This window comes from Thunnus albacares, chromosome 7 (assembly GCF_914725855.1).
Source record: "Thunnus albacares chromosome 7, fThuAlb1.1, whole genome shotgun sequence".
NCBI lineage: Eukaryota > Metazoa > Chordata > Actinopteri > Scombriformes > Scombridae > Thunnus > Thunnus albacares.
In genome coordinates this window covers 6,325,313-6,346,186 of record NC_058112.1, presented here as the reverse complement: position 1 = coordinate 6,346,186, position 20,874 = coordinate 6,325,313, and the positions used below count along the sequence as shown (strand labels likewise).

At 40.3% G+C, this 20,874-nt stretch overlaps 1 protein-coding gene and 1 long non-coding RNA gene across 2 annotated transcripts in view; one reads left to right on the top strand and one right to left on the bottom strand.

The window, feature by feature from the left end:
* Positions 1-1,345: 1,345 nt before the first annotated feature.
* Positions 1,346-6,154, bottom strand: LOC122986015. The gene is made up of 3 exons (XR_006404222.1): positions 6,145-6,154; positions 2,587-2,591; positions 1,346-1,471 (listed from the first exon to the last, which is right to left on the bottom strand). It is a non-coding gene; the product is annotated as an uncharacterized LOC122986015 (long non-coding RNA).
* tead1a (TEA domain family member 1a) overlaps positions 5,229-20,874 on the top strand; it is a 45,862-nt gene continuing 30,216 nt past the window's right edge. Inside the window, exon 1 of the mRNA XM_044357066.1 lies at positions 5,229-5,470. The gene's annotated coding sequence lies outside the window, so the exon portion shown is untranslated. The remainder of the gene's footprint in view (positions 5,471-20,874) is intronic.

The window sequence follows — 20,874 nt, the reverse complement described above, 5'->3', positions numbered from 1 at the left end:
AATAAATGAATGAATAGATAAACAAAGAAACTCGAGAATATGGTTATATTAGAATATGTGGAAGGATGGAGGTGAGCAACAGTTATAAAGCTCAAGGTTTCTGTCAAAGTGCGAGAATACATCGCTACAGTACTACTGTATACTGTGCCTCAGGTTTTTTATGTTACAGTCTCATCGTGGGTGATAAATTCCATCAGGTGAAAGTTTGATTAATTTTTGTGCTCAAGTCTTACTTAAATTACTCATTCTTTTGAATTTCAGATCCATTCAGTGTGGTGCGCTGCAGTGTTACCAAAGCATCAAGGCCAAAGTTCAGGTTGTTTTCATTTTTAATCAGTTTTCTACTTGTTAAAATGTTAACTCTCTTCTTCTCTTTGATACACAAGAAAACCACAAACAGCAGAGGAGACAAGGGACATCCTTGTCTAAGAACCCTTTCAATGCAAAGAATGCAAAAGTGGCTTTTGATCTGAGTGTATGGTGAACACAGCTGCGGCTTGGCACCCTCTCATCCAGCAATATATCCTAAAGGATACTTCAGGGAACGCATACATTCATGGGCCGGTTCCAGATCTGCAACATACATGCAAAGAGGATTAACAAACTCCCCTGCCCCCTCAATCATATGCAGGAGAGCATAAAGCTTGTCCACTTTCCTGTAGTGGAATACACGTTTTTTCTGCTCTAGGAGTCCAGTACCATGCCAGTACCTGGGCAAGGTCCTCCAGCTCTGTACAGCGGATGTGTCAACCAGGTTTTAGGAGTCTCTCTAACTGCACCCTCAGAAACATTTGACGTTGGTATTTCTCTGCTAAAAATGAAACCTGTGACCTTGCTGTTTTTTCTGTTACAATATGGACTTTTGTCATTCAGACATACAGTAGGTGTCCCTTAACTAAATGTTCCTTAATGATACTGTTCAAATAACTGAGTTGAGAGATTTGCTTGTGTGATACCTGGCAAATAATGAGAAAAGGGATAAACATGTTCCCAGTTATCACAGGCTGCATCAGTGACGGAGATTGAAACTAAGTTTGCAATTGAATTGAATTGAATATCTCTGTGGCTTGACCAATTACCATAGTGGTGTGAAGAACGCCCCACCCCCACTCATCAGTGTCATCATTTATTAGATAGAATATAAAATTCTGCTGCTTTAAATGCTTTACTAACATTTTGAAGCATTTTGCTGGATCTTAGTAAGCTGTTCAAATGAATAAAAGTTGAAAATTTGGGGATCTGATGAACGTTCCCTGCACCATGAGCGGAAAAAAGAGATAAACATATTTGTATGGATTGATCTGAAAGAATGTCCTCTACCACTTAAAGCCCCCCCCCTACTTTAAAATATGTTTTGCTTTTTGATGCTTCATTTTGATGTTTGAGCCTCACTGTGCAGATGATGTGCGGAGTTTGACAATAGAAGGCTGTTTTCATATTTATCTGCTGAAGAGGGAAAGTTTCTCTGTGCCTTAAATATGACATGTACCTACGAGTGGTTTGTGACATTACAACTACTTTGGACAGAGTAAAGGAAATTTTAAGGATTTTTCGTTGGTTATTTTTGTGGAAAAAAACATTAGAACAAAATTCTAATTCAAAGCAGAGTATTTTTATATGGTGTGAAAAAAATGTCGAGGGCATCTTTAAAATTGGTTCACTCATAGTGATTTAAAAATGAAATGTTTTCAACCCTGTGCTGCTGTAACCTTAAAGGTAATATGACAACGTTCAATTTAGACTAAAGCTGTGTTAGACCCAGTCAGGTTGATGTCGTGACTTTATGGAAAAGTGACTCAAGAGCTTATTTAAACAAGAGACCAACATGTTAAAATGCCACCATAGTGACGTAACAACGTGCACGTCTGAAAGAGTTTTTATACATTTAAGCATTCAAAATTTGCTCCCAGTGAGTGAGCAGGTTGACAGTTTGGTGCTCAGAGGTTCTTTGACAGGTTTTATGTATATTATGAGTATTGAGTACTGTTTGTTCATTACCAGCATACTGTAAATGTCATCCTACACCCAGCCTGTATGATCTGGTCAAACCCATGTGGAGAGTCCACACCCTCATTGTTTAGATCGCTCTCCACAGACCACAAGAGGGCTCTTGCTGACATTTTGCCTCCGTCAACACTGACATACTGAAATTCATCTTTTTCCCCCTGTCATTTCAGGCACGGAAGAGACCAAAATGTGAAATTATATGCAGATTGAGATGGATGCACAGATTAGAAGGTTCCAGTTAAAGCAGCGCTGCCCGGAGTAGAGCTTGTTGGACAAATTTGTCTCTCCACAAAATTATTTTTAGCACTTCAGAGAGTCTCAAGGGTGTGACAGTCAAGTCTATTTAGACTTCATGTTCATAATCCATGCTCTACTACTCAAACTAGATCTGAGCGGCGATTCTGATCTATTTATGACCAGTGGTGGGAGAACTACTCAGATCCTTTACCTAACTAAGAAGAGAAACACAGAAGTGTAAAAATACTCCAGTACAATTAATGTCCTGCATTCAAAATCTTACTTCAGTTAAAGTACAAAGGTATTATCTGCAAAATGAACTAAAGAACAAGGTGAAAATACTCATCCTGAATCGCCCCTTTTCATAGTGTTCATTGTGTCTATACATATATGATAGTATTATAATATTATTATCACTTCAGCATTTTTGTTGTATTTGGTTGAGGTATGGCTAAATTTAAAGTGTTGGACAGTTTAATCTGCTAAAACCTCCATTTTATTTTGTGTTAAGGCAAGAATATTTCAACCTGTTTTTGATTTAAATCAACTTGTTTAAACATGAAAAATGAGTGTCTGTATCTTGAAACAAGAAAGAATAAGACATGCTGCAGCAGTAGAATTATGAAAAAGTGGATTTTAACATCTGGATGGATTTGCAGTAAAAACAGGTTGAAATATTCCACTAAGCTGACAGTTTGTAATATTTTAATAGAAAATAAAAACGTCAAAGCTGCTTCATTATAATTTTCATATTTTCCGTAGAAGCTTTCCGCTCATTGTTTTCATTTAACGGTGGCAACTTTCCTGTTTTGATTCAATCTCACACACTTCATGGTGTTGAGAGTAGTCTCTTAAACTACCTGCCCAGCAGCAAACAACAGACAGCAGCTAGCTGCTGAACATAGTGGAGCATATAGCAGCTAAAGGTTTTGATGGGGACCAAATAGCCAAAACAGAGCAAAGTGGCCCATTTTGTCTGTCTGCTGTTTTACGCTGGCCGGGTAGTAGACAGCAGGTTTTTAGCTTTAAACTGTGATCTGCAGCTGAAAAAACCACTATGAGAGCCATGAGAGAGAACCGAGACAGGAAAGCTGCAGGCTGAAAACCCACAACAATGAGCTGAAAGACCCTAAAAAGCTCAGTAGAGCTGAGGGGAAGAACAGTCAGGTGACAACTCACTGTGGGTTTGACACAGCAAGTGACACCTTTAAGTGATATACTGTTAATATAAAAACATTGAGCATCATACTTAAAACTTACATTCCACCACTGTTTATCACATACACCAAAACAGCATGGTGACATAAATCTTCAGCTCGCTAAGATTTATGTCACCATGGTGATATATTTCTAAATAATAAATGTCTAATTGCATTTTTGCCCTTAGAATCAAGCTTCTGGCCTTCGATGAAGCTGATTTAGGATCCGGCCACAGACAGCGTTAATAAAACATCAGGAAACCAGGTGAGGTCAGATTTGAGGTCAGACTGTTGACCTTGGGGTCACTGAGCTGAATGTTTTACTAGCCTGTTCTGTGTTTGCACGGCTCAGAGTCTGGAAATGAGCCACACATGCCTCCACAAAGATGTTACAGAAACATCCTCTGTACAGTCCACATGTGACTCAGCTGTATACGGGTGTGTTTGTATGCATCTGTGAGAATTTGCATTACACACACACACAAACACAGACATGCTGCCATGTGGAATGCTGTAGTCTTGCAGGCTGGCCAGGCTGTGGTGTCGGGTTGCAGTAGGTGTTCCAGGCTGTGACCCTGGCATATCTGTGTTTGTTTTATGTCACGGCCCCTCCCTATGGAGAGATGACAGTCCAGCGGTGCCTGGGGGGATGAAACCTGAGATAGGCAGAGCTTAGTAGTAAACAACAACTCCTTTATGAGGCTGAGGCGGCTGCCTGCTGCATTCAAAGATCTGAGGGAGAGACAAAGATTTTCTGGTCAGGGCAGTGGCTCCCAAAAGTAGGGTCCTTCAGGGCGGTCCGGGTGTGTGTGTGTGTGTGTGTGTGTGTGTGTGTGTGTGTGTGTGGTGGGGGTGGGGGGTGAGGGGGGGTCAGCAATGTAAGTTTGATTTCACTGCTTATTCATTTAAATTTACAACAAATCTGGGTTTAGCTTAAGATGATGAGCTAAAATGTCAGATAACATCACTGCAGTTTTAACAAACATCTAGATGACAGCACACATTAATACTACACTCCATCATATACGATATAAACATGGAAGGTAGCCAACTGAAAATAAATTGTTTTAGCTTTTGATGATGTCGCGTCAGCTTAACTTTTTATAAATGTCGGTTATGCTACAGGAACATAACATTAAAGCTTAAAATGCTGCTTGCTAGTGTAACAGGTCAAACACAGCAACATGTAGAAAGTGAGCAGCAGCAACAGTTGAATGAATTAAAGGAAATCCCTCCCACTAAATATTAAGTGTATGTCTGTGTATGGAGGCTCCGAGGACATAATAAGGATGATACAGTTTAAATTAGGAGGTTTTGATAACTTTCTATGAAAAGGTTTTATTTGACAATTATCCACATGCAAACTGATAAATGTCTTAAGGTGAAATGTGTTAGCATGTGTAACAGTGGCCTTTAGGTGATTTAAAATGTCATGTTTTACTTTTCTTTTGACACTTTTGAGATATTTTTGAGGACTAACTTTGTCTTAAATTGTATTTCACGTGGCTATAAAAGTTTCAAATGTAACTGGCTCATAGCTGCTGTCAGTGTGTTTTCTGATTCGTTGTCAGCTGCTTGCTCGTGCACAGCAGACCGTGTTTTATCTCGAGCCATTCTCTTCCTCCACTGAATAGAGTTTGGGCGCTCCACTCTTTTCTTTTGTTGTTGGACGCAGCCCATACAGTCCGGCCCCTTCCCCCTCGCTCTCTTTCTCTTTCTTTTTTTTTTCCACCCATCCTCCCATCTCTCTCTCACTCTATTTCATCCATCCAGGGTGACGCCAGTCCCTCTCACCCCGCCCCGTTCAACTCAGTCCACTGCGTTCATTTCATTCCTGCTCCCATTCCGCGCATATTTCGCATCCTTGGAGAGACGCTGCGCATTTTACGCACTCAGCGCGCCCGATCCTTCAACAAACCAAAACCGAGAGGAGACCCTGCAGTTGGCGGAGGGCTTCCCGATGCTGTAGCGACTCCGAACCGTGGAAAAGTGTGGGAATTAATCCATAAAGAGGCGTATGAATCGAGGTAAGTTCCCAAGGAGGAGTCTCTCCCTCAGCTTGTAGCCTGCGCGTCTGAAAGCCCCCGGACGTTTCGTTTCTTTCTAAAACCCCGAAGTGGTCACTGAAGCTTATATTAAAACAATTTCGGCGACATCGCTAGCGAAATCGACACACACAAAGCCCTTCTAGATGTTAAACAAGTCCAACAAGCTTATTAATGCTTTGCCGTGTGAGATTCAAAGCGAGGGATGTCGCTTTCACTACAGTTTTATCCCCCTTTCTCCCGACAGAAAGAAACAAACCTTGCTTTCTATCACTTCTTTTTCTCTTGTAATAAAATACACACTATAAGATATGTTCCCGGCAGAGTTGGGTTCATGAATCGACCTGTATGTAACGCGAAAAGGATGAAAACATATATTTTTTCGCTGCAGCGCTGGGAGGCAGCTTAACAAAGCTGGGAGTGAATGGGGGACTTGTTGCATCGGCGGGGTTTTCTCTTTCCCTTCACAGGCAGGCAGGCAGGCCCCAGTCACAGGAACAGGCCATAGGCTGATAACATGCACACAGTCAGTGTTTACCCAGTGGTCAGAGCACATTATATGCTCAATGAGAACACGATCAGACAGGCTGCTGGTGGATTTGTGAACGCGTTTATCTCTCTACTCCATCACCACTGAAATATTAAGGGGATAAAACTCAGTTTATGAAGTCTGACACGTCTTTCAATATGTAAATCAATACTTAAAGATCATTTACAGGTTGTAGACTAAAGCTGTGAGGAATGAGGGTAATTTATCACTTTTATGAAAATATCATTTAAATCAATTTATTGTTTTCCTTCTACTATTATTACAGTTTGTTTTCATCATATATATCACATCGTATATTTTGAAGAGACTTGTGGTTGTTGTGGTAGTGAGAAAGACCTTCTAGCTTTTTAAATCACTTTTCTGGTATCAGCAGCCTGTAATATTCCCCATATGGGCTTATAAGTGTGTTGTGTATTTCCTTTTAAATATTGATTAAAGGACTGCTCTTGTCCTTTATAGTAAGAGATCTGTGGCAATGCAGGCCAAACCACAATGTAATTATTGGAGAAAATTACAGCCTGTAGGATGAAACATAGTAGATGCATTAATTCTGTAACAGCAACCCATCTGTCAGATGAGGGGAGGGGTATGTTAGATAAAAGGATTTGAGTTCAGAATAATAGTTTGGGCTCTTTTTTTTTCCAAGTTGATTTTGGCTGAATGAAACTGTCAGATGGAAATAAGGGTTTTGTTTTGCTACTGAGGAGATTTTGCACATCCAGGAAAATACTGACAGTCACAGGTAGTTTATGGCTCAGGTAATATTCACATTTGTTAGTCGTTTTAGTGAGTCTGAAGATTATTTTCTCAAATAATCAATAAATAGTTGGGTTTTTTTTTTTACATGAGAAGTGTCAGACAATAGTGAGATATGTTCATTATAATTTCTCGGAACCCACGCCGATGTGTTCAGATGTTTTGTTTGACCTACAGTCAAAAACTCAAACAGAAAAGCACAAATTCTTTATGTTTTAGAAGCTGGAACCAGAGAGTTTTGGGCATTTTTTCTTGAAAAATGACTGAAAAAGATGAATCAGTTACCAAATATAGTTAATTTTCTGTCGATCAATAAATTGATTCCAGCTCTACCTCTGTCACAAAACAGTCAGTGTGAGATAGAGATAATATTTATCTGTATTTAAAATATCACAAAAGCAAAACAGAAAAAATGTCAAATTATTTTAAACAGATCAAAAGGTTTCTATGCACGTGAATTCATTTTGTAGAGTAAGTTTTGTTCTGTAGTCATTGGCAGCTGGCAACAGTTTAGAATATTCATAAATGAGGTGAAGTAGTGATGCTCTACACAAACAATATTATCTGAGATGTTTTTATTCTTTCTGAAAATGTGGAGTTCAAGAAATGAAATCTATTTTTAAATCGCTTGAAAAAGTGTTAATTTTGATTGGGGAGCAAATGGCACTTTCTATTCTTCCTTAAGAGTGTCTCGAAATGAGAAATCTGGCAGTTCTGAAAGTGTAACACCGTGTGTGTGTGTGTGTGTGTGTGTGTGTGTGTGTCATTGTCTTTGCTGTGTCTAGGCCTGCGAGTGTACAAAGCTTTGTCAGTCACCCTGGGCAAACAGCCTCCCGTCGTCCCTCCACTTTCCTTCCACCCCCCCGTGCCTCTCCCTCTTCAGTCCGTTGACATCTGTTTTGAGTGCTCCGTGCACCTGTAGAGACCCGGGAAGTGTGTGTGTGTGTGTGTGTGTGCGTGTGTGTGTGTGTGTGTGTATATGTGTGAGAGAGAGAGAGAGAGAAGAGGACGAAGGGAGGTACAGAATGCAAATCCAGGCGTTTGTTCAGGGCCTAAGCAACGCAGACTGACTGACTAACGACCATTTGGTGTGTGTGTGTGTGTGTGTGTGCACATTTGTGTGTGTTTGCCTCTTGCTGTCCAGGCCAGGCAGGCCTATTGTTGCAGCAGCAACAGGCGTCGGTGGATGAGGACGCACCATATGGCCTCTGTGTGCTTTAGTCACAACCGCTGTGTACGTGCACATGCTTGTGTGTGTTTTCATGTACTTCACCAATGCTGTGACAATATGGTGGAGTTGCGAGCGGCGGGCTGCTCGCTGCCTCCCTCCTTGTTGTCTCATCTGTCGTATCATTTCTAGACAGGGGGATAAAATCCGGCACACATATTTTATGGGAAGTGGGAATAGGAGGAGTAATCTTCCTGGCATGAAATCATGTCTTGTGACGTCCAGATGTAGTCAGAGTTTGTACTTTTTTAAAAAAAATTCAAAGTGTTTTTTTTAAAATAGCGTAATTACTTTTGAGTTGTGCTTGGTACAAATCCCCAACTCAACATTTGAATGAATCAACAGGTGATACAGTGAATCCTGGAAATGAAGGGATGCTCCTGGCTGTGAAGAAGTCTGTGTTGTCGTTGGTGTTAATGGCTTATTGAGGTGCCAAATGGAGAAATTTCTCTCTTTTTTTTTTTTTTTTAAACAAAACTTCTGTTTAATTCTAATTTCAAAACAATCCCCACAGCGTCCCTGCAGTCCCGCTTCAATTTCCTGCTTTTTAAACGTCCCGGATCACAACATTTTATTTAATATTTGCCCACGAATGTGATAATATTCTTCATGTTGTGGTCTCCACAAAGCGGCGGCAGGAGTTCAGCATGTAGTGAGATAAATTCGGTCTGTGTGTGCAGCAGAGCGGGATAAAAAGTGAGTGTGTAAAAGAAGGAGAGCCCAAGCCTGTATGTAATGACATTTAGGGAGCGGAGCCGGTTTATTAGAGCAACAATGCTGAGTGTGTGGGGGGTGAGTGGGTGGGTTGAGGGGTAGCAGGGGGCAATGGGGGTTGGGGGGGGGGGGGGGGCGTGGGGTAGAGAGTAGGGGGTGGGCAGGCTTTGTTTAGGGGATGGGGGAACAATAGGCATCCTCCTGGGTGGGGCGGGTGTGCAGGGGAGCAGAGGGGAGCTGGTTTCTGGCTGCAGGAGGCCAGTGGAGCCTGTGCTGGCTTGTCTGACTGCCTGGGCTCCCCCGTCTCTGCTCTCCTGTCTTCGTCTGTCTTTCAGTCTGTTTGTCTCTAACGTCCTCACTGATGCAAATAAGTCCCAAAACGCACCGCTGTCTCTTTGTTTGGGTATGGGTTGGAAATCAAATGATTTACAATATGATGCTGTCCCCATAATTAGCAAATAATAACAACGGTATTACCATACAGGTGATGCTGTAATATATTGTAAGATAGTATCTATGATATATTACAATGTCAGTGTGAGTGAAGAGGAAAATAAAAATCATTTAGCAGGAATCACACTTGTATTTATTCTATAGATTATAGACTTTTCAGTTGTACATAGTTTTATAATTAGCTGAGATTAGTCTAAATGAACTGCCAGAAAGTGGAACAGTTCTGAGAGAAAATGTCTGCAAAAACACCTTTGTGACAGTATTATAAGAGAACGTGTCAGGATAATAATTAATCAATAAAGTACCACAAGATATCATATCATGATGAGGGCTGTAGCCAGGATTTTAGGCCCCCAAACACCAAACAAAATATGAAGTGTCTAAAGCGTTCTCATATTTGGATTATTTTTATAGTTAGCTGTTCAATTCTATTTTCTCCAAGTTTTATTCAAATGAAGCAGATCCTTTGAGAGAAAAATCATTTGATAATCAACAATTTCTAAACTCAAGACAACCAACTAAAATAAAACTAACTAAAATAAAATAACAATGTCCCAACTTTGCCTCTATTTTCCTTGTAATTACCAAATTACATAGTTCTTTCAAGAAAATGATTCTCAGGAAATTATTAGGAAATTACAGACTTGTAAAATAAAGCATTGCCGCCATTTCCCAAAACGGAGGTCTAAGTGTTCTCTCTGAGCTACCAGGAATACAATTCTGGTGAAGAAATACTGGGTCTAGAAATGGTTGAATGAGCCTAAAAATGTATATTTTTTAAATTGCAGAATACAATTGCCGCAAAGTTGCAAGTGAAGTAAGGAACCCACATCTCCCACCCAAAATACACCACTGAACATGCAGCTTTCTGACACTCTTCAGTGTGTAAAGATAACAAAACTGCAGTCGTGTGGACAGGAGAACCTTTTTCAAGACACTGATGTGTTAGCACAGTGTAGATGTTGCTATTATTCTGTGTCTGTGTCAGAGGACTGAAGGAGCATGAAGGATGTTCCTGTTAGTTTTGGTTAACAGGTAGCAGGTATGATCTTAGATCAAATCACTTGGTTTATGTCAAAAAAAAGGGGAGGGAAACTTTTCTATTCCTGTGCACCTGAAATTTTTTTGCTTTTTGCTTCAAGAAGATGCTGACCGTAGTTTACAGTGAAAGAAAGTCCTTGTGAGAGAAGCACTATGTAGGAAATCTTCAAGAAAAATAAAGTAAAGAGAAATGTGGGAAGAAACGATAAATGAGATCTTCGCATTTGGAAAGAAAAAAAACCCAGAACAAACATAAAAGAAAGTGGTTGTTTTGCTTTGATATATTTTAAAATCTGATATATATCAAGTTTTTTGCATTAATGCTGTTTTAAACACATTTTGAAATATTCAAAAAAAATCTGCAAAAAATCCCCCCATTTTTTTTGGAGTAAAAAGTAAAAACTTTACGTATGTACCACCAATCAGAGCAACAAACCCTCCATGGGAAGTCTGAATCAACCTCATGTTTCCGGACCTCAGCAAGGAGTGAGCAGGAAGTCTAGATTTCAACTACTTCTTGCTTACTTTCCCGGTAGGAGGAATTGACATGATAAACCCTCTGCAGAGCTGAACAACAGCTCACTCTGCTCTCTGATACTCCCGCAGTGGAAAAATGTTTCCCTGCTGTTGTGCTCACGACCTCAGTTTTTGTCTTCAGCCGGCCTGACAGTGATTACTCACTGTTGTCTGTTCTGTAGTTCTCTGATAACATTTCTGCACTCAGTGTTGAACATGATGCATTATTCAAAAACAGCTAAACCAAACAAGTTCTCGCTGAATGAAAAATTCAACAGCTTCTGCTTTTCCTAGATCTTGTAAGATTTTATGGTAATTTAGCTGACATTGATTGGCCTTTTTGTTCTTTAGATGCTGTTAGTAGCTATGAATGACAGCAGAAAATATGACGAAAAGGTGATTCATGTGGAATATTTAGAGTCAATCAGTTCATTTCTGACTTTAAAGCAAGACTAATATTTGAAAGATGAAAGAATACATTCTCTTCTCTTAAAATTTAAACTGAATATCAGCAATAAAAGACAGTCTTGCTCAGTTCAGTACGCTCAGTGGTTTATGTGTTATAGCATTACTTGGTCTGGTGTGACCAGCAGCTTATGGTGGCTAACGTTAGCAAACTTTAGCTAGATATTGTAGTGTAACCAGTGTAACATGGTTGAGTCAGTTGGCTGACTTTATGACTCTTCTCTGCTTGTGCTACTGTTAAACTACATTTTGGCATTTACCATTATCCTGTAATTGCCACTTGTGGCCACAGTGGCTGCTGTTCAGCAAAGTTAGGTTCTTTAAGATTAGCTTGGCGGTTCAGACAAATCTTTTGCTTTGAGGTTGTTTCATCAGTGTGAGAGCTGATTTTCAGTGTTGCCCATGAGATGTGTGGGTTGTTCGTGTGCTGCTGAGAAGCTTCAACGTCCAAAACTTGAGAGTCGGCAGCAAAACAGAATCACATTTACAAGCTGAGGAGAGCAATCACTTGTTGCTAAAAAACCTGTAAGACGCAGCTAGTATGCTCTGCTCTCTTATGACATGCTTTGTATTTTCCTTTTTGGTACAAGGCTTGAGTTGCTTTACCCATTTTGGTCTGCTGTTGTGATTGGAGCAGAACATTCATCACCAAAGCCTTTTTTTCCACTCTTTACGACTGTCTGTTAAAGAATACTTCTGATTTTTATAATGGGTGTTATTTTTGTAGTTTTGACCATTATTCCTTTCGGTAATAACATTGTACTCACCAGGTTAATTGTAAGGAATCAGGAACATGGTGACTAAAAGAAGTCAGACAAGGCAAAAAACGAGCAGATAATTAGACAGACTGTAAAAAAGCTTATTAGCCAAACCTAATTTGGCTAAGCTCTAGCCAAATTAGCTCCCTAATTCTACATTACATACTAATTGTGTATTACATACTGATCTGTGTAGTGTAGTTTTTTTGTTAGTATACACGAAATACACACACTTTAACTGTTATACTGACAGGGACTGATATGATACAGTACATGCCTCGTTGGAAGCCATTTATTGTAATGTTTGGCAGCTGTGAGCCTCTATTTCCTTTGTGCATTGTAGTGCGGGACCACACTGAAAAATGAAGCATTTTTTGGTATACATTCAGATTTTTTTGAGTTTGTTTAATATATGATGTGTGGTGTGCTCACTTGTGGTTTTACCTCCAAGAAAAGTGGTTGAGATAATCTGGATAAACTGTTGGCCCGTACATGACCTGTAGGATTGTCTGACTGCCCATGTTTTTTGCCCCAGCGAAGTCACCATGTTACCAGTTTTCTCTCTCTTTTGTCTGCTTGCTCAGTAGTATAAGTAAATGTTTAATTACCACTGAAGCCCATGTAGCTCTGCTCTATCCTGGTCCGGGTTGAAGCTTAGTCAGAGACTCAGTTTTGGAGTCATAGGAATAGGAAATGACCAGACTGTGCGTATAAAGCCAGTTATATCCTTAAATAACCTTCTACACACCAGCTGTTTTTGAGATGCACAGCCGCGTCAGTCTCTGCCTCCTAACCTGCATCTGTCTAAATAAAGCAATGCCCAAGTTTTAATGGGCCACAGATGGAAAACACAGTTCAGGGGTTAATTCATTTTGTATGTGTATGTCTGTGTGTTTTGAGGAGTGAAGATGAGAGCAGAGCCTCTGTTAGATGGAGGAGGATGTAATTGTGGCAGCGAGATTGATAGATATACTCTTCATTCATGCAGCCATACAATGTTCCTTTACTAGGTGTGGAATAGGACTCACACACACACACACACACACACACACACACACACACACACACACACACACATAAACATACATGTGTTTATGTCCCGGAACAATGCTCCAGAGTTCACACTTATTAAATGGTGTTGGTATTGCTGTAACCTCCCCAGACCTCTCTTTCTACTGGTGGAGGATATTGTCTCCCGTGTGTGTGTGTGTATGGGTGTGTGACAGTCCCCCCACCCCCACCCCCCCAGGAAGAGGCCGGATAATGGCTCGGCCTGACTCAGCAAAAACTGGTCGAAGAAGAAGAATAACAGAGAGGGGCGGAGAACAGAGAGAAGAGCTGCTAGCTAAACCTTTTACCATCACATTTCCAGGAGGAAATAAACACTTCACTGTACCAGTGTGCAATCTGTGACCAATTACTGTGTGTGTGCATAAATGGTAATGCTTCTGTGAGAAGAGATGGTGAAATAATGAGGAGTGCACGCTGTGAATCACAGCCTCTTCACCACTCATAAAGCAAGTCTCTCACTTTCTCTGTCGTTCTCAAGTGTATATTAGTGCAGAAAGAAAGAAATAAAAGAAGCTTTGCTGGTTTCTTTTCACTGATGCTGCTTTTTCATTTGGCCGAATGAATATCTGTCTTTGTTTTTTATTTTTAACATAAAATTGGGTCAGAACTAATCAAACCAAACTCGAGACTTTCATAAAGGTGATTATTTTTTCCCTGGTATTGTGCAAGATGAACTAATCAGTAATGGATTAATTGAAATCGTGACCATCTGAACTAGAAAGAGAGAATGCAGAGATGTGCGTCACCACCAAGACAAAAATCACGAGTAATGGAGTACAGAACTGATTAAAGTCTACATTTGAAATGGAGGCAAAAGAGATCAGTTGGGTCTGCACGGAAAGTATTTGGGCAATCTGATTGATCATGTAGATAATCCGTAAAACTAGCAACTAGAGAGCAAAAATGAACACCTTTTCAGGTTCATCTCTCATAAAGAATGTTATTTTGGATATTTGTGCTGATGTGGCTCTTCCTTGAAACATTTTTAGATAAAAATCCACCCTCCCACATTGTGCTTCATGGTTGTTTGAGGCGTTAGAGAGATGAGAGCTGCCCTCAGCCACAGTTCAGTCAAAATTCAGCTGAAACAAAACGCTGGTTTGGAGTCCAATTGGTGGAGACTGTCACATGGTTGGTGGTTGTGTGGCCTTGTGAGAAAGCAGCTCTTCTTTTTCTGGATGTTGACCTCTGTTTAGATCTGACCCTGTTCACACACCAGATTGTATCACAAGTAGAAGCCACTATATGTAGGTGTGAATGCACCCATAATTCATTGAGGATGCACTGCTCATGCCACATTCAGAGGTAGTCAAGGACATTTGTCCTCATATGACCTTGTGTGTAGTTCATGCTCCCCGACCACACTGAAGGATGCCCTTGTTGTAGTGTGCATAAAGCACAACCAATCTCCAAACACAGTTGGACACAGTTGATTTGCTGATGCCAAACAATTTTCATAAACTTCTGAAGCCAGTACACATGGTGACATACCAAATAACCACCACAGGCACCTTCTCTGTAGCTGTATGGTTGAGTGCTAATGTGAGTGTGTAGTGAAGGAGGGTTTCCACACTGGGTCTCAAACCCTGGTCTCCCAGACCACAGGCGACTGCGCTAACCACTCAACCAAAGGGTCAATGAACTAGTCAATGGCCAGTGCGTCCAGTGATCTGTGGTCGTTACCCTCCTAGAGGGCATGGACCTGCACCATGACAGAGTGTTTTTTATTTGAATGTGTTTAGCAATGGTTAGCGCTAGACAATCAAATGGGAGTGAGAAAGCAAAAACTGATCACCAATTTATTTGAGATGTTTAGTGTCAACTGCAGTCCGCCTCAACTGGATGGTTCTGGACCATGAATCTGTTTGTGAAATTGCAGTTCTTCTAATGGTTGTTAGATAGTGGCTCTAAGAAACCTGCACTGGATTTAATATAGTCTGGAGAAAACTCTCAACGTTTAAAATACATACTGGATGTTCTCCACATTGTGTTAGTTGTTCATTTTACTTCTCCAGATGTGTGTCTTGGTAGCAATTTTTAAAGGTAACCTGTGGTGTTCTTGACCACTCTTACTGACCACTATTTTTTAGAGGTGCAATGATTAGTTGATTAATTGATTAGTCAGTCAACAGAAAATTAATAGGCAGCAAATAGTTGTTTCATAATTTTTTTGAGAAAAAAAATCACTGGTTTCAGCTTCCCAAATGTAAATATGGCTTTTATATTCCTCTATGATCATAAACTGATTATATTTGGGTTTTCAACTATGGTTGGAAAAACAAAAAAAATTTTAAGAGGCGCTGAGAACTTGGGATGGACATTTTTCAAAATATACCGGCATTTACGAACCACACGAATAATCAATTAATCAAGAAAATAATTGCTAGATTAATCAATAATGAGTCAAAAATCAATAATAAAAAAATATCTTTATTTGCATCCCTACTATTTTGACAAGTGGGTCCCTGTTTTGGTTGTGCAAGGACACACCTGCCCTCACACAAACACCCAGGTGACGTAGTACACATTCCTGCCGTTGGTTTCATGCTGTTCTGCTGATCAGCAGTTAGCAGTGATAATGCACAAAGAAACATAGCAATGCATCAACAATGGCAGAGAAGAAGAAAACTGCAAGCAGACATGGATGTTAGAAATTTAGGATTTAAAATACTCAAAAAATCAGATAAGAACTGTGCATTTTGGTGAGTAAACTCTGAATGTAAACATACAGTAAATTAGTTTGTTTACTCCACAGGGTAAATTTAAGACTTGAAATATTTTGGGGCTTGTTTTCTTTACTCCCAAATGAACCCAACCCAACTGGTTCTGTCACAGATTCTATAGACATGTTTTGTTTTTTTGTTATCTATGTTACTTTTTGACTAAAAATAAACTTTTTCTGCATGTTGTAATAAAAAATGTAGATATTTTCATATCATAAAACAAATGAATGTAATTATTTCAGAGTATTGTCCAGCCCTACAACAGAGAAATACACATAAAATAGATCTTAATGCACATTTGTTGCATAGACACACCACGTAAAATACTATACAAATTAATGTAGAAAAAGAGAAAGGAGAAATCTATTTTATGTATGTCAGATTTGTTCCCATAGTGACCGGTGAGTTCAGGGACAGACAGCACACCAGCCCTTGTTGAAATCATATACTTAAAAACATTCTGACTGTTTGAATAACATGAGGCATACCTGAGTGATCTTACCTTGCAAATGATGTGTCCGTTGTGGAGGCTGTTAAAGCGGCAAGATAAATGAAGCACCCCTGAATCTGTTCAGATATTGAAAGCTTTAGTCACATTTGCACACAAGTAAAAAATGAGCGGTGTGCCGGATGGTCCTTGATCCATAAGAATTAACGAGAAACAAGAAATATCACCTCAGATGCAGAATAATTCCATTTCAGCCTTAAGGGACCATTAAAACATGGCAAAACATTGTAAAGTGGAACAATGTTTGCTTTGAGGATTATGAGAAAATCCTCTTGTATAAAACCTGTGTGTTTGTGTGTGTGCGCGCGCATGTGTGTGTGTGTGCATGTTGGAAGCAGTTAAAACAGATGCCGTCGAGTGGTCCAATAGAAGAACGAGTGAAGGGAACTGACTAGCTTGAGATAACACAGTCAACTTGTATACCAACAGGACCCCCTGCTGACACACACACACACACATGCACACACACACACACACACACACAAACACACACACAGGTCCCTCTGGTAATGCAGACACTCGAACATCATTTTCATTTAATTAAAACCTCACTGGTCTGCTTTTAAGACTATGGAGGCTTTGAGCCATGCAAATTACATGCACACAAACATATACATGTAGCTGGCATGTGGTGGAAGCCAGTAGTGCTGTAAGAAAGAAGTGAAAGAGGAAGAAAAGCAACACAGAGGGAGAGCATGAGGGTCCAAGGCAGCTGCAGGATTGTGGCTGTATGCCCCGTGTGTGTTCTCCTGAGGGCTGGCACTGACACCATGAAGCCTGCTGTCCTGGCTGGAGTGGCCCGGGCCTGCCTGGTGACAGAGAGACACACACAGAGAGGAGGAGGGGTACCCGGGGTGCAGAGGAGTAGCCCAGTAGTCAGAGTTGATTGTTGTGTGACTAATGTCTCTCTCCAGCGTCCATCTGCTACTGGGCCCCTCTCATGCTCACATCTCATGAGCTTCACTATAGTTTATCTATTAACCCCGAAATCTCATCTCTTCTCTTCTTTTCTTCTCTTTTCTTCACTTCTCTTCCACCCACTCATTCCTGATTTTCATCATTATAAGCAGCTACAGATTCATTACAGTCCCATGGCACATTCATGGCAGTGACATCATTCTAATTAATAATCAGGATAGAGTTCTACCAGCTCTTCATAAATCCATTGCTAAGTTTGTATGGAAAGTCCTTGATATAGTTACTAATTTCAAACAAGTGATTTACTGAATCAGGTTTCCTTAAATCCTTAAAACATTAGCATTAGCTTCCCAAAATAACTTATTAAACTTAATTGGCAATTCTTAAAAAATGTACGCATTACTTTATTTTGCTTATATCTGCATACACGTAGAAATATGTGTTTCAGAAGTTGTATTCATGCAGTTTAAAATGAGTGGGAAAAATCAAATTATGTTAGCTAACGTTATTAGCATAGCATTTCATAATTTGAGGCAAGTTGTGTCGTGTTTTCTGAAATGTAATAAATTTAAAATTCAACAGCATTTTCATCAAGTGTCAGGTCAGATATGTCAACCATTTTTCATATGATCACTAGTCAAAACAAATTTTATATTAGCAAGCTAATGTTACTTTTGTCATTTGGTTCAGTTAGTTCCTTAAGTTGCTAGGGCAGTTTGTAGGTGTAGATATTGAGTAACATCTATTTTCTGTTGAAGTAGGCTAGTTTGTGTGGGCAGCCTGTTTTAATGTCATGATGCATAATCTCATTTTAGTTAATGCATGCGTTATAACTAGGCTTTGACCTTTTGAACTAATGAAATTTGAAGTTACGAAGAGCTGATGCAACCGGCTCCAGTGTATTTGAATGTGCTCTCTGGTTCGGCTTGTGGAGAATGAAGCTCCAGCCACCCACTTCAATTACTTCCTAATAACTAAATCATAATAAAAATCATACATACAACTATGATATCTATTAGAACGTGAAGAGACTGTTGTGGATATTACTACATACTGCACTGTATAGCAGTTCAGAACCCAGGGTCAGTTTTCCTATTATATGATGTTGAAACTCATCTGCTTATGTACTGTGCGATTTAAACATTGCAGCGATATTTAAAGTTCAATTCCACTTTCTGTTATAAATGACATACAATTATTTACTGTACTCTATGACCTTCAGTACAGTGTTGAAATTTCATGGCACCCACATGTAGAGCAGTGATAATACTAGCTTTTACTCAGACAGAGTTTGGTGTTTGAAGGCTGTTGCATTGTGATAAAAAAAATATATTGCTGCTGAGTGCTGTAGATACAATAGAGACAGAATAGCTGTTGGAATTTAAAGCCCATTGAATCTGAACGTAAGTGGTTCATTGTCATTGCTTCAGCATAGTTCTTCATAGAGGTCAAATGTTTTGTGAATGGATCTGAAGTAAAATGCAGAACGTTCTAGATCATGTGAAGAAGAAATTCTCTACATAGGCCTATCCTAATCTTAAAGCTCCTGACCTGCAATCCTTATTTCCTGTTTGTTTTGCGTTTTTTCTGAAGGGATTCATAACACCGACTTCACCCTATAAAACGGTGGCCCACATGTTAGCAAAAATTGCACATCCAGCAGACACAGGCAGTTATGTTTCTGTTTACCTGATGAATGTTCAATATTCAGTGTCCCTTTAGCTCTGTTTTGGTCTCTACCAACTCTTAAGTTGCTAAATGCTAATCTCGTCTGATAATGGGTTCTGGGTGGATAGCTTGCCCTAGCTAGAAACAAGGTTAATAAGGACTGAGTTTCTATATTACACATAGACATTTTAGCCATTGTTTACATAAAATATTGATTAGTGCAGCCTTAAAACTCTGGGATAAATTGACACAATCAAAAACTCACCTCAGCAGGCTTTAAAAGTTTCATTGTGTCGTATCTGTCAACGTGTCATGCTGTCGCTCTACTTTAACCTCCAAAGCTCAAATGAATGTAGCATACTTTGCCACATTTTGATGAAATGTTGATTGTTTGGTACATAATGAGCTCATAGAAAGACAGCAGAGAATTGGGTTAAGCTGCAGGAGTAGTTTGAAAAATGTCTATGGTTGTGTCACTTGAGCACACAGCTGCATATGTACACACTTACTCACACTCAATGTAGAAGAAATAAGTTCTGCTCTTAGTGCTCAACCATATGGGGACTGCCTATTAGTCCGATGGCCCGTTATCCTGACGCCCATTGCTCTGAAGGCCCATTGCTCCGAAAATACACACTCCGGCATTGCCAGTAACTGCCGGTCCATGGTGCTGAATCGGAGGGGGTGGGGGGGCGGACGCACTGCCATTATTTATGGTTAGGCGTTTTGATTAGGCTACCTCTGTCGTCTCTTGGGTTAGGAATTGGGTTAGTATGCACTAAATGCACTGAAAAGCAAGCATTTTGTAATTGGTATTTTTGCATTTGCATGTCAGAATACACAAAGATATTAAGGGCAAAAAACTGCAGGGAGAGTGTATATTTTCGGAGCAACGGGCCTTCGGAGCAGTGGGCTTTTGTTTTCGGGGTAACGGACCATCGGACTAATGGGCTTTCGGTCCAATGGAAAGTTTTTCGAACTATTGGGGTTTCGGAATAATGGGCCGTCGGACCAGTGGCATGGCACCAACCATACAGCCTGCTGAATGAATGAATTCTTGTTTGAATGGAATACTGCCGGGGGAGGGCAGGAGGGAAGAGGGGAAGAAAGCAAGGGTGGGAAGTTGGAGAGGAAACAGGAATAGAATAAGCACGGAGGGAAGAACCAGAGGACAAACTCTAGTAAAAACCAGCAGATCCCATTCATTACACATGCCTGTGAGTCTAAGCCAACGGATGTTTTCATGCGGCCTCGCAGTGTTTGTCCCCAGGTGTTAAAAAAGTGTTGAGCTGAGCTCAAGTGTGTGGATGAGGTTAAAATGTGTCCAAAATGTTGCCTGCTGCTTTACATGCTTCAGTTGCATGTGTGCGCGTGCACACTCTCAAGTGCAATTGTGTTAAAATTAGCCAGGCACACACACACACACACACACACACACACACGCTGACATACACTTCGCACTTCACACTGCAGGCTTGTGCAGGCTGTGGCAAGGGACAGAGCATGGGAAGTGTGAACAGTAGAAGACCAGACAAAATGACATGTGTTCGCCCAAGGAGCTGGCACTGTAATTGTGTTTGTGTGTGTGTGAGTGTGTGTGTGTGTGTGTGTGTACATATGTTTGTGTGTGAGTGTGGTGTGCACTGCGCCAACCCTGCTGTTTACCGTGGGGGATTTTAGAAGAATTGTAGGCAGCTGGCGAGCCCCTTCAGTTTTTTTCCTTAAATCTGTGACTAGCTGTGTGTAGTAGTGGTCTCTGTCTGTCTCTCATTCACTTGCTCCACTTATGTGCATGTGGATTTGATGTTGGGCTACTACAACATTTTTAACATAATAGGCAATTCCCTCCATGAAAAGAAGCAATAATTTGCCTCTAGGAGCTGGGAGACAGACCTACAACATCTTCATCAGAAGTTAAAGCTGCACTAGAAAATATTTTCTTGGTAAAATACATACTTAATATTAACGTGAATCACAAAATTGGCTGCACAGAGAGAAGAATGAGCAGTTTCTATTA